Here is an 11,978-nt window from a genome sequence, read left to right as displayed (position 1 = left end):
GTACTTTAGCAAGCGTTTATGCAAACTCGTTCTCGTGCTCGCAAGAGGACCTTAGATACAGCTGAGGAGAAAGACGAAGTTCTTGATACTCCGGAGAAGTTAGATTTTGAGGATTCGGATTCAGGAACTGAGCAGAAAGAACCAGTAAACATGGGAGATCGTATTGTTCAAGCTGATCCAGCTCTTATGGATTTTTCTCGGCCTAAAATTGATGACATTCAGTCAAGCATCCTTCATCCGGCTATTCAAGCTAACACCTTTGAAATCAAGCCGGGCACTATTCAGATGGTGCAGAATTCTGTTTCTTTTGGAGGAGCGGCAACTGAAGACCCCAACATGCACATAAGGAATTTTATCGAGATCTGCAGCACTTTTAAGTATAATGGCGTGACTGATGAGGCTATCAAGTTGAGGCTTTTCCCATTCTCACTGAGGGATAAAGCTAAAGACTGGTTACATTCTGAACCAGCTGGGTCAATCACTACGTGGCAAGATCTTGCGCAAAAGTTTCTGGTGAAGTTTTATCCAATGGCAAAGACTGCTGCTATGAGGAGTGCTCTTACTCAATTTGCGCAGCAACCTACAGAAAATATGTGCGAGGCTTGGGAACGCTACAAGGAAATGTTGAGAAAATGTCCACATCATGGAATGCCGGATTGGATGGTAATCACTGGTTTTTATAATGGTTTGGGGGCCCAATCTCGGCCCATGCTCGATGCAGCAGCTGGAGGCGCCTTATGGGCTAAAAGCTATACTGAGGCGTATAATCTTATCGAGACGATGGCTGCAAATGAGCATCAAAACCCAACTCAGAGGATGACGTCAAGCAAGGTAGCAGGTATTCTGGAAGTTGATGCAGCCACCGCTATTGCAGCCCAGCTCCAAGCGCTATCAATGAAGGTTGATTCTTTGGCTACGTATGGAGTTAATCAAATAGCTATGGTTTGTGAGCTTTGTGCAGGTTCTCATGCTACGGATCAGTGTTCTCTTGTCAACGAATCTGTTCAGTATGTGAATAATTATCAGCGACAACAGCAGCCTGTGCCAGCGACCTATCATCCTAACAACAGAAATCATCCAAATTTCAGCTGGGGGAATAATCAGAATGCTATTCAGCCAACATATCAGCAAGGAGTGAGTAAACAGTTTAACCCACCTGGATTCCAGCAACCACAGCAGTATGCTACAAGTCAATCATATCCTCAACAGGGAAGTGCAGCTGCACCTACTAGTGCTGATTTTGAGGAACTTAAGCTGTTGTGCAAGAGTCAGGCGGTTTCTATCAAGACCTTGGAAAATCAAATCGGTCAATTAGCCAATGCAGTGCTCAATCATCAACCTGGCACTCTTCCCAGTGACACGGAAGTACCAGGCAGGAAGGAAGCTAAAGAGCAAGTCAAGGCTATTACCTTAAGGTCTGGAAAAGTAGCTGATGCTGAAAAGGCAAAAGAAGTCGAAGCTGAAGTTAGAGATGAAGAATCTAAGCAAAAGGAGAAAGCGGCGGAACCAAGGAAGACTACTGTTGAACACACTCTGCCTGAGGCTAATACAGGGGAGAAACAGCTCTGTCCTCCACCACCTTTTCCTAAGAGATTGCAGCAACAAAAGCTGGATAGACAGTTCGGGAAGTTTCTGGAGGTGTTCAAGAAACTTCACATCAATATACCTTTCGCTGAGGCTCTGGAACAAATGCCTAGTTATGCGAAATTTATGAAGACTATTCTTTCAAGGAAGGTGAAACTGGATGACCTTGAAACCGTTGCTCTCACGGAAGAATGCAGCGCGGTTCTGCAACAAAAGTTACCACCAAAACTAAAAGATCCAGGAAGCTTCACCATTCCTTGCACCATTGGCAATCTAACTTTTGACAAGTGCCTTTGTGATTTGGGAGCAAGCATTAATCTGATGCCGTTGTCGATCTTTAAAAAGCTGGATCTGCCTGATCCAAAACCCACATACATGTCGCTACAATTGGCGGACCGTTCCATTACTTACCCAAGGGGCATAGTTGAGGATGTGCTCGTCAAGGTGGATAAGCTCTTCTTTCCTGCAGATTTTGTTATTCTGGATTTTGAGGAAGATAAGAAGATTCCCATAATCTTGGGGAGGCCTTTCTTGGCTACTGGCCGTACCTTGATAGATGTGCAAAAAGGGGAACTTACTATGCGGGTCCAAGATCAGGATGTGACCTTCAACGTATTCAAGGCAATGAAATTCCTTACAGAAGATGAGGAGTGCTTAAAAGTGGATGTGATTGATTCTGCGGTTACTTCGGAACTCGATCACATGCTAATGTCTGATGCATTGGAAAAGGCCTTAGTGGGGGATTTTGACAGCGATGATGAAGATAGCAACGAGCAATTACAATATCTGAACGCTTCTCCATGGAAGCGAAAGCTCGACATACCATTTGAATCTCTTGGTACTTCTGACCTTAAGAATGCTGAAGGGGAGCTCAAACCATCAATAGAGGAAGCACCTACCTTGGAGCTCAAACCATTACCTGAACACTTGAGGTATGCTTTTTTAAGTGATTCATCTACGTTACCTGTTATTATTTCAGCTGACCTTTCAGGTAGTGAGGAAGACAAGCTCTTAAGGATTTTGAGAGAATTCAAATCGGCTATAGGATGGACCATAGCAGACATCAAGGGGATAAGTCCTTCATATTGTATGCATAAAATTCTGTTAGAGGAAGGTAGTAAGCCAACTGTGGAACAACAGCGAAGACTGAACCCGATCATGAAGGAGGTGGTGAAGAAAGAAATTCTGAAATGGCTAGATGCAGGCATCATTTATCCTATTTCTGACAGCTCGTGGGTGAGCCCCGTGCAATGTGTACCTAAGAAAGGAGGTATCACTGTGGTCGCAAATGAAAAGAATGAGCTCATCCCTACTCGAACAGTTACATGATGGAGAGTATGCATGGATTATAGAAAATTGAACAAAGCCACAAGGAAGGATCACTTCCCTCTCCCATTCATTGATCAAATGCTTGACAGATTGGCGGGACATGAGTATTTTTGTCTTCTGGATGGTTATTCCGGGTATAATCAGATATGTATCGCACCAGAGGATCAAGAAAAGACTACCTTTACTTGTCCATTTGGCACATTTGCTTTTCGTAGAGTTTCGTTTGGGTTATGTGGCGCCTCGGCTACCTTTCAGAGATGTATGATGGCTATATTCTCTGACATGATTGGAAATAACGTCGAAGTGTTCATGGATGACTTCTCCGTCTTTGGACACTCATATGATGAATGTTTGAATAATCTGCGCGCCGTACTCAAAAGATGCGTGGAAACTAATTTGGTGCTTAATTGGGAGAAATGTCATTTTATGGTGCGTGAAGGCATTATCCTTGGGCATAAGGTCTCTAGCAAAGGTCTGGAGGTGGACAAGGCCAAGGTGGGAGTCATTGAAAATCTTCCCCCACCTAATTCGGTGAAAGGAATCCGTAGTTTTCTCGGTCATGCGGGTTTTTATCGGCGATTCATCAAGGACTTTTCAAAGATATCTAAGCCGTTGTGCAATTTACTTGAGAAAGATATGCCTTTCAAATTTGATGATGAATGTTTGGCAGCATTCGAGACTCTCAAGGAGAGTTTGATCACGGCACCAGTTATTACAGCACCAGATTGGACAGAACCGTTTGAGATGATGTGTGATGCGAGTGACTATGCGGTAGGTGCAGTTCTGGGACAGCACAAGAAAAATCTCTTCCATGTGGTCTACTATGCGAGTAAGACTTTAAATGGGGCCCAATTGAACTACACCACTACTGAGAAGGAGCTTTTGGCGATAGTCTTTGGCTTTGAGAAATTTCGATCTTATCTGCTTGGTACGAAAGTGACAGTATTCACTGATCATGCAGCTATTCGCTATCTGGTTTCTAAGAAGGATTCGAAGCCGAGACTCATTCGTTGGGTGCTTTTACTTCAAGAATTTGAGTTAGAGATCAAAGATAGAAAAGGTACCGAGAATCAAGTAGCTGACCATCTCTCTAGGTTGGAGAATCCCGATTCTACTTCACAAGATAGGACGTTAATCAATGAATCTTTTCCGGATGAGCAGTTGTTTGTAATTCAGGAGGAAGAACCATGGTTTGCAGATATAGTAAACTATCTTGTCAGCAATATAATGCCGCTTAATTTGACATCCGCTCAAAAAAGAAGTTTCTACATGAGGTGAAGTGGTATATGTGGGATGAACCATATTTGTTTAGACAGGGAGCTGACCAGATCATCAGGAGATGTATCCTGTTCTGTGAGACGGAGGGGATATTACGAGACTGCCATTCCACGGTTTATGGTGGACACTATGGAGGTGAGAAGACGGCAGCTCGTATTCTGCAAGCAGGTTTTTTCTAGCCTACTTTGTTCAAGGATGCTCATCAGTTTGTTTTAAGGTGTGATCGTTGCCAAAGAGTGGGAAATTTGTTAAGGAAGGATGAGATGCCATTAAATGTGATGCTTGAAGTCGAGGTCTTTGATGTATGGGGAATCGATTTCATGGGGCCTTTTATCTCGTCTTGCAATAATCAGTACATCTTGCTGGCAGTCGATTATGTCTCAAAATGGGTCGAAGTTAAAGCTTTACCGACAAATGATGCAAAGGCAGTGCTAAATTTTCTTTATAAGCAAATTTTCACAAGGTTTGGAACGCCTCGGGTAATCATAAGTGATGAAGGATCGCATTTTTGCAACCGTAAGTTCACTTCTATGATGCAGCGTTATAATGTGAATCATCGAGTAGCTACTGCCTATCATCCGCAAACAAATGGTCAAGCAGAAGTGTCTAACAGAGAGATAAAGCACATTCTAGAGAAGGTTGTTTGTCCGTCAAGGAAGGATTGGTCTTTAAAGCTCGATGAAGCTGTTTGGGCTTACAGAACAGCATACAAAACTCCACTTGGGATGTCACCGTTTCAGTTGGTGTACGGTAAGGGATGTCATCTACCGGCGGAGCTTGAGCATAAGGCCTACTGGGCATTGAAGAAATTGAATCTGGATTTAGATGCAGCTGGTAAGAAAAGAATGCTTCAGCTTAATGAACTTGATGAATTTCGACTGCAAGCGTACGAGAATAACAAAATGTATAAGGAAAAGGTGAAGAGGTGGCACGATAGGAAGCTACATCCTAAGTTATTTGTGCCAGGGCAACAAGTTCTGTTATTCAACTCTCGGCTCCGACTTTTTCCTGGGAAGTTGAAATCAAGGTGGTCTGGACCTTTTATTGTCAAAACTGTGTTTCCACATGGAGCGGTGGAAATTTTTGAGAATGATTCGGACCAAGCATTCAAGGTTAACGGTCAGCGGTTGAAGCACTACTATGGGGACATAGCAAACCGAGAGGTGGTTAGTGCCATTTTGTTGACTACTTGAGAAAGGTACGGAACGTCAAGCTAATGACGAAAAAGAAGCGCTGCGTGGGAGGCAACCCATGAATTATTGTTATAGGAACCCTTAGAAGTTAATAACCTATCCAAAAACACAAAAAAATCAGAAAACAGGGGCTGAAAATTTTTTTTTCCAAAGACCCTCTGCGCGCCCGCGCAGCTATGCTGAGCGGCCGCGCAGAAATGCTGAGCGGCCGCGCAGGGGTCGAGTTCCAGAAATTTTTTTGCAGTTCAGAAAAAAAAAAAAACACAAAAACCCATCACAGCCCATAAACCCACGAATTCTTTTCCCATTACCCCATGATTTTATCCCTCAACCCCACTCCTAATCTAATTTAACCTACTCCATAAACTTCCTACACTTAAACCCTCTCATAAACATCAAAAATCAGTTCTTACACACTTTTATTCACAAATCAATGGCACCCAAGAGAGCACGCACTATTGACAGCAGCAGCACAGTTCCTACTGCTGATTCATCAAGGGGTACTGCTGCAAGGCCTCGGTTAACTGACAGAGCTGCGGAGGAGGAGTACACTAGGCTGTTAGGGAAGCCGATTCTGAAGGAGAGGAGGTTTTTACCATCAGGGAGGGATGGTGAGTTGTTGCCCATGATTGCAGAGAAGGGGTGGATAGCTTTTTGTGAGTCGCCCGAAGCAGTACCGATGAGTGTTGTTCGCGAGTTCTACACGAACGCAAAGGCTGAAAAGAATGGGTTTTCTGTAGTTCGTGGGCTGACAGTTGATTATCATCCTGCGGCGATTCGCCGTGTGATTGGACAGCGAGAGAGAAAGCCCGAGGAGGAGAACTGGAATGAAAAGACTGCTGAGGATTTTGACTTGGATTTGATTTGTGCGACTCTCTGTCGACCGGGCACAGTTTGGAATCGCAGTCCGGCCAATAATGAGTATCGTCACTTTCCGGCGATCGCCATAAACAGGTATGCCCGTGCATGGAATGCATTCATATGTGCTAATATTTTGCCTTCTTCACATCCACACGAGGTCACAGTTGAGAGAGCACAGTTGTTGTGGGGAATTCTGAATGAGGAATACTATGTGGACCTTGGTGAGTTTATCTACCAAGGAATTCTGAAGTTTTTGAGGGGAGCAAAGCATATGAACATCCCTTATGCATCCACGGTTACGAAGCTATGCCAAGCAGTAGGAGTGAACTGGCCGGCTCATGAGCAGTTGCAGTTGCCAGCAGCTTCGATAGATTCTGGCACTCTGAATGGGATGCAGGAGTGGACCAGTGGTGAGCCTGAGGAGCATGGGCTGGGTTATCATCTTCCAGGAGGACGTCCAGCACGAGGTGCTGCTATGGCTAGGCCAGGGCGTGGTGAGGCTGGTTCTTCGAGAGCTCAGGAGGGTGCTGGGATGGGTGATGCCCAGTATAGGAGGCTTTCACGGTGGATGGATGCCATGTATGAGACGCAGAGCAGGTTTGCTCAGGAGCTCACTCTTGCGTTAGGGACTGCTTTTCGAGGCCTTGGAGCTGATATCCAGTGGCCAGTTTTTGGTGAGGACTCTGTATACCCGCCGCCTGATACTCCACCCACTGAGGGTGATGATGATGACTCCGAGTAGGTATACCCTGTGTTCCTTTCTACTACCTTCACTGGGGACAGTGAAGATTTTAAGTTTGGGGGTGGTAGTTAAGGAATATTTTGTGTGTGTCATATAGCTGCATATTCATGATAGTTAGTTCATATAGTTGCATAATTTTTGCCATATAGTTTTTTTTATATATAGCTTTATTTGTTTGTCATATCATATAGCTCATGCATATACCATGATCCCTTTTGCAATGATTTATCGACTGAATTGTGATATTGATGCGAGTGTAGTGATAGCATTAAAGTGTTATTAAGTTGTGTAGGTTGATATGCATGCTAGAAGCACTTGTATTTTCACTAAGTCTTAGAGAATGCTAAAGGGCTAGATTGTTGTTATGATCTGATTATTTTCGAGGATAATCTATTTATTATGCTTAGAATTTGATAATAGGTTCTTAGTGGTAAAGGCATGAAAAAAAAGAAAAAAAAATGGAGTAAAAATGGAATTTGTTGCTAGTTGTGGCTAGGCGTCAAATGGCTAGTAGCCGGCTCGCATATTATGCGAGTAGTCTAAGGTTGAGCAATATGGAGCGAAACGCACTTGCTCAGAAAAAAAAAAAAAAATTTGCATAATTGATCAAGAGTGGGCTCTTTGGTATTCGAGTTATTAAGTTCTTAGGGGACTTTGTGCCTAGTGACCTAAGGCTTTTAGAGTCTGGGATCCGCTAACCTAACGCTCGTTACATGGATACCATTGTATAAGTCTTTTGTGGACCTCACTCATTGCAGGGTCAAATAAGCATTTGAGTTGTAAATAAAAAGCACGATTCCGTAGTAAGCTCCAGAGTTCTTGTAGTGTTGTATATCACTTTGTGCCTAGAATTTTTATTCTTTGTATAATCGTAGGATTGCCTTGAGGATAGTCTAGTCATAGTAATTGGTCTAGTTCCGAAGCATATCTGTTAAGCATTTGCACACACCACGTTTCTGGCTGTATGTCCGTTTGCATGAGTTTATTGATCTTTAGTGTCTAACTGCATTCATTGAGACGTGACAATTTGGTTGGTTAATTGTAGTAAGGGGGATCGTTGCATTTTCATATAGATTGCATTCATGCATATTTTTATTTGTTTTGAGTCTGTGACGCTTGAGGACAAGCATCGATTTAAGTTTGGGGGTGTGATAAGTGGCATTTTATACCACTTAGAACGTCTTAAAATGGCTTAAATTGGTGTCTTGAAATCAAGTATTTTGTGTATTTGATGCGTTTTTCTAGTGTTTATGCATTTCAGGGTATTAGTTGCATTTCGGAGGAGGAATCATCAAGAATAAGCCTTGGCATGTGTTCACCATTGAGAGAGGAAAAGAACGGGCAGATTACGGCGAAGAAATGGAGCAAACCTGGAATTTTTCCAGTAGGGTCCTGCGCGCCCGCGCAGCAATGCTGAGCGGCCGCGCAGCAGCCTTGCGCGCCCGTACAGAAATGCTGAGCGGCCGCGCAGGGTCGGGGAAAAAGCTGAATTATTTTAGACTTCTACTTCTGTTTGGCTTCCAACTTCTATGTAATCTGAGTTTTATGGGACTATTATATAAGTAGATTTGAGACGTTTTCATAGAAAATAAGAAGGAGATTATGTTTTAGATTGTGTTTTGCGCAAGAAGCGAAGGAGATAAGGAAGAAGACCGATTTAGCACACTGCAGCGAAGAGGAAGCATATATTCTTGTGATTCTTGTTTCGTTGTAACGTTGGATGCTACTTTTCTTGCTTTGACTTATTTACTCTTGTGACGTTCTCTGTTTTAATATAATTAGTTAGTTATTATTTTCTTGTGTTGTTTATCATGATTTCATATGAACCCATGATGGCGATAAGTTCTATTATGGGTTAATCGTGATCATGGGTTTGTAACGGATTTATTATGGAAATCTTTAGTTAATTGTTTAATACTTTAGTGTGTGATGATTGCATGATATCTAGTATTGGTTGTGCGTATTCGTCTTATGTGCGTCGCGAACATATAAGATAGGGTGTTAATCTCTTGTGAAGCGACGGTGGATCTTGAGATTTAGAACTTGCCATGCTAGCATAGGTTCATGTACGTTGTGCATGATTAGTGGGTAATTCTAACAGTTTTATTTGCCCTATGTAATCAGAAGAAATAACTTGTGCTTAAATCGTTGTGTTGTCAATTTCCGTAGACATATAGGAACTCAACATAATTGATGACTATTCAACTTCTATCTTAATTGTGGATGTTTGGTAGAATGGTATTAGTACAATGAAAGTTGGCTTTTATCAGTTTCGTGTTATTCGATTAATATCATCACTGTCACATGCTAAAGGTAATAACAATGGCTATAGAAGGAAGTAATAATGAAGTTGTGATCTCATGAGTGTTTTATTATTGATAAATTGAAGTGTTAGTTAAGTGGTTAATTAAGTAGTTAATTATAGTTAATATTTAATCAACAATTTTAAGTATTATCTTAACATTGAGAAGTAATCATACATTGGTGAGTGAGTTTAATTAGACAATAACTTAGTCTGAGTCTCTGAGGGAACGAACTAGAAAGTATTCTATATTACTTGCGAACGCGTATACTTGCATGAATATTAGTGCATGTTTTCGCCCTAACAATAGGGTCTCAACATAATTGATGCATATTCAACTTCAATCGTAATTGTGGATGCTTGGTAGAATGGTATTTGTGTAACGAAAGTTGGCTTTTATCAGTTTCGTGTTGTTCGATTAATATCATCACCGTTACATGCTAAGGGTAATAACAATAACTATTGAAGGAAGTAGTAATGAAGTTATGATCTCATGTGTGTTTAATATTGTTAATTCAAGTGTTATTTAAGTGTTTCATTCTCGTAGTTAATTGTAGTTAATAATTAGTTAATCAACCTTAAGTGTTATTGTCTTGACATTGAGAAGTAATCATACATTGGTGAGTGAGTGTTAATTAAATATAATTAGTCTGAGTCTCTGCAGGAACGAACTAGAAATCATTCTATATTACTTGCGAACGCGTATACTTGCGTGAATTATTAGCGCATGCTTTGTGCCTAACAGTTGCCCTGCAATCAGTATTTGAAATAAGTTAGTGGTTTTAAGGACCCAAACTTTCTTGGATCCTTTGGCCTTTTTAAGTTTGTTAACATATGTAGCAGAAGACTTTTTATCAGAGTTTATGTTAACATCCTTACTATCAGTATTTACACATGCGGAAACAAATTTTGCTTTATTTAAAGAGGGTTTAGTTTATAATAATCATAATATAAACTGTGATATTCTTTACATATAACGACTCGTATGTTTTTGAATTATTTAGATATGTGATTATTACGGAAATTTTTAAATAAAATATGTGTATTGATTTTGACCGCTCTGTGTTGGTTGACTATTATATAGGCCTAATTTATAATATACCGGGTTGTTCATGTGATTAATTATGGAGCCGTATTGGATGGTTTTCATTTTCAAAAGTGCATTTGGTGAAAATTTATTTGCATAAATATTGAGAATATTTCAAAAATTATTTTTATGATTTTATAACTACAATAATTATTTTTAGGATTTCATAAAATTAAGAAATCAATATTTTATTAATTATTTATCTTTAAATGATTTTCTGAATGCTCTTATTTCTAAAATCCATATTTAATTCTAAAATTCTTCAAAAATTATGAAACTCATATTTATTTAAGTTTGGAATATTCCAAGAATTTTAAAATTATTTTGGAAATTTTCGGATTTAATTTCACGCGCTCGTTGTTTCGCTTCATTGATAAAAGCGGATATAAAGTGTATTTTAAAAATCATTTTAAAAATTTCAAAATTCATGTTTTTATTAACTTCGGGATAATTGTAATATTTTAAGATTATTTTCGTGATTTTCTGAATCTGTTTTAAGTACACCTCGGTTCATTAAATGAGAAATACGAGTATAAATTGCATTTCAGAAATTATTTTAAAATTACGAAATTTATGTTTTTATAACCTCCGGGATATTTATGATATTTTAAAAATATTTTCGTAATTTTCAGGGGCTGTTTTATTCGCACCTCGTTTCGTTAATTTCGAATTTCGAGGCAAAAAGAGACCTTTAAATTTTCGTAATTATTCAATAATACGCGTTTGAATAACAGGAATTGTACTAACAATTATACTATCAGGTGTACTGTACTGCTTGGTACAGCTGAGAAATAAATTAATAAAAAAAAACAAAAACAAATATCAATCCCCTCTTCTCTATCTCAGTTTACTCGGCTACTCCCATTTCCTGTTCTATTCCCTGCTCCCTTACTTTCCCGTCCGTGTCGCCGCTGTGCTCCGGTATTTTACCGCCGCCCTGTTCTGTTGTTGTCGCCTGGTAGTCTCCGCTGCCTGCGGCTCTCGGTCGACTCCGGTGACTGCTCCGTTTTGTCTTTACTCGATTAGTGTATATATATACGTATGTATATGTGTATACGCGATTGAGTTGTGTGTAATTGTTGTAGTCCCTGTTCCTTTCTTTTCACCACGTATATCCTCTGTTGTTGGTTGCCGCCGGCTTTTCCGGCACGGCGACCCCTGTGCGGTCGTTCCTGGTTATGCGTGTTCGTTCCATTGATTCTTGTGCTTTGGTTCAATTGCTATGTGGAAATTATTTTTTTAATTAATTTAATTATTTTCTGCAGAATTAATTGACTTTAATTCATGAAATAAAAATGATTTCTGTGCGGGGAATTATAAAAGTTAATCGGTGGAATTTATTTGGAAACCCGACACGTATCGGGCACCGATAAATTTTACCACCGTCGATGGTGAACTTTGGTGAGTCGACGGTGGACGGTGATGACACGATTCTGAGTCCTAATATTTTTATTAAATAAAAGTCGTGTTGTGTTTCTATTCTGGATCAAAATAGCTAATTAGTAAATATTGAATCGTGATGGTTAAGTTGGTTGTGATTACTAAATTGTATTAGTGATTGGAATTTGCGAGTTGTGATTGGATTGTTATTGTTGTTGAATT

At 40.3% G+C, this 11,978-nt stretch overlaps 1 non-coding gene across 1 annotated transcript; it reads right to left on the bottom strand.

Moving 5' to 3' along the window:
• Positions 1–543: 543 nt before the first annotated feature.
• LOC141698732 (small nucleolar RNA R71) lies at positions 544–650 on the bottom strand. The gene has a single exon (XR_012565236.1). It is a non-coding gene; the product is annotated as a small nucleolar RNA R71 (small nucleolar RNA).
• Between the last annotated feature and the right edge of the window lie 11,328 nt (positions 651–11,978).

This window comes from Apium graveolens, chromosome 11, assembly GCF_009905375.1.
Source record: "Apium graveolens cultivar Ventura chromosome 11, ASM990537v1, whole genome shotgun sequence".
In the NCBI taxonomy this organism is placed as follows: Eukaryota; Viridiplantae; Streptophyta; class Magnoliopsida; order Apiales; family Apiaceae; genus Apium; species Apium graveolens.
Note: the sequence above shows the minus strand (reverse complement) of the source record. Positions and strands in the feature narration are given on the sequence as shown.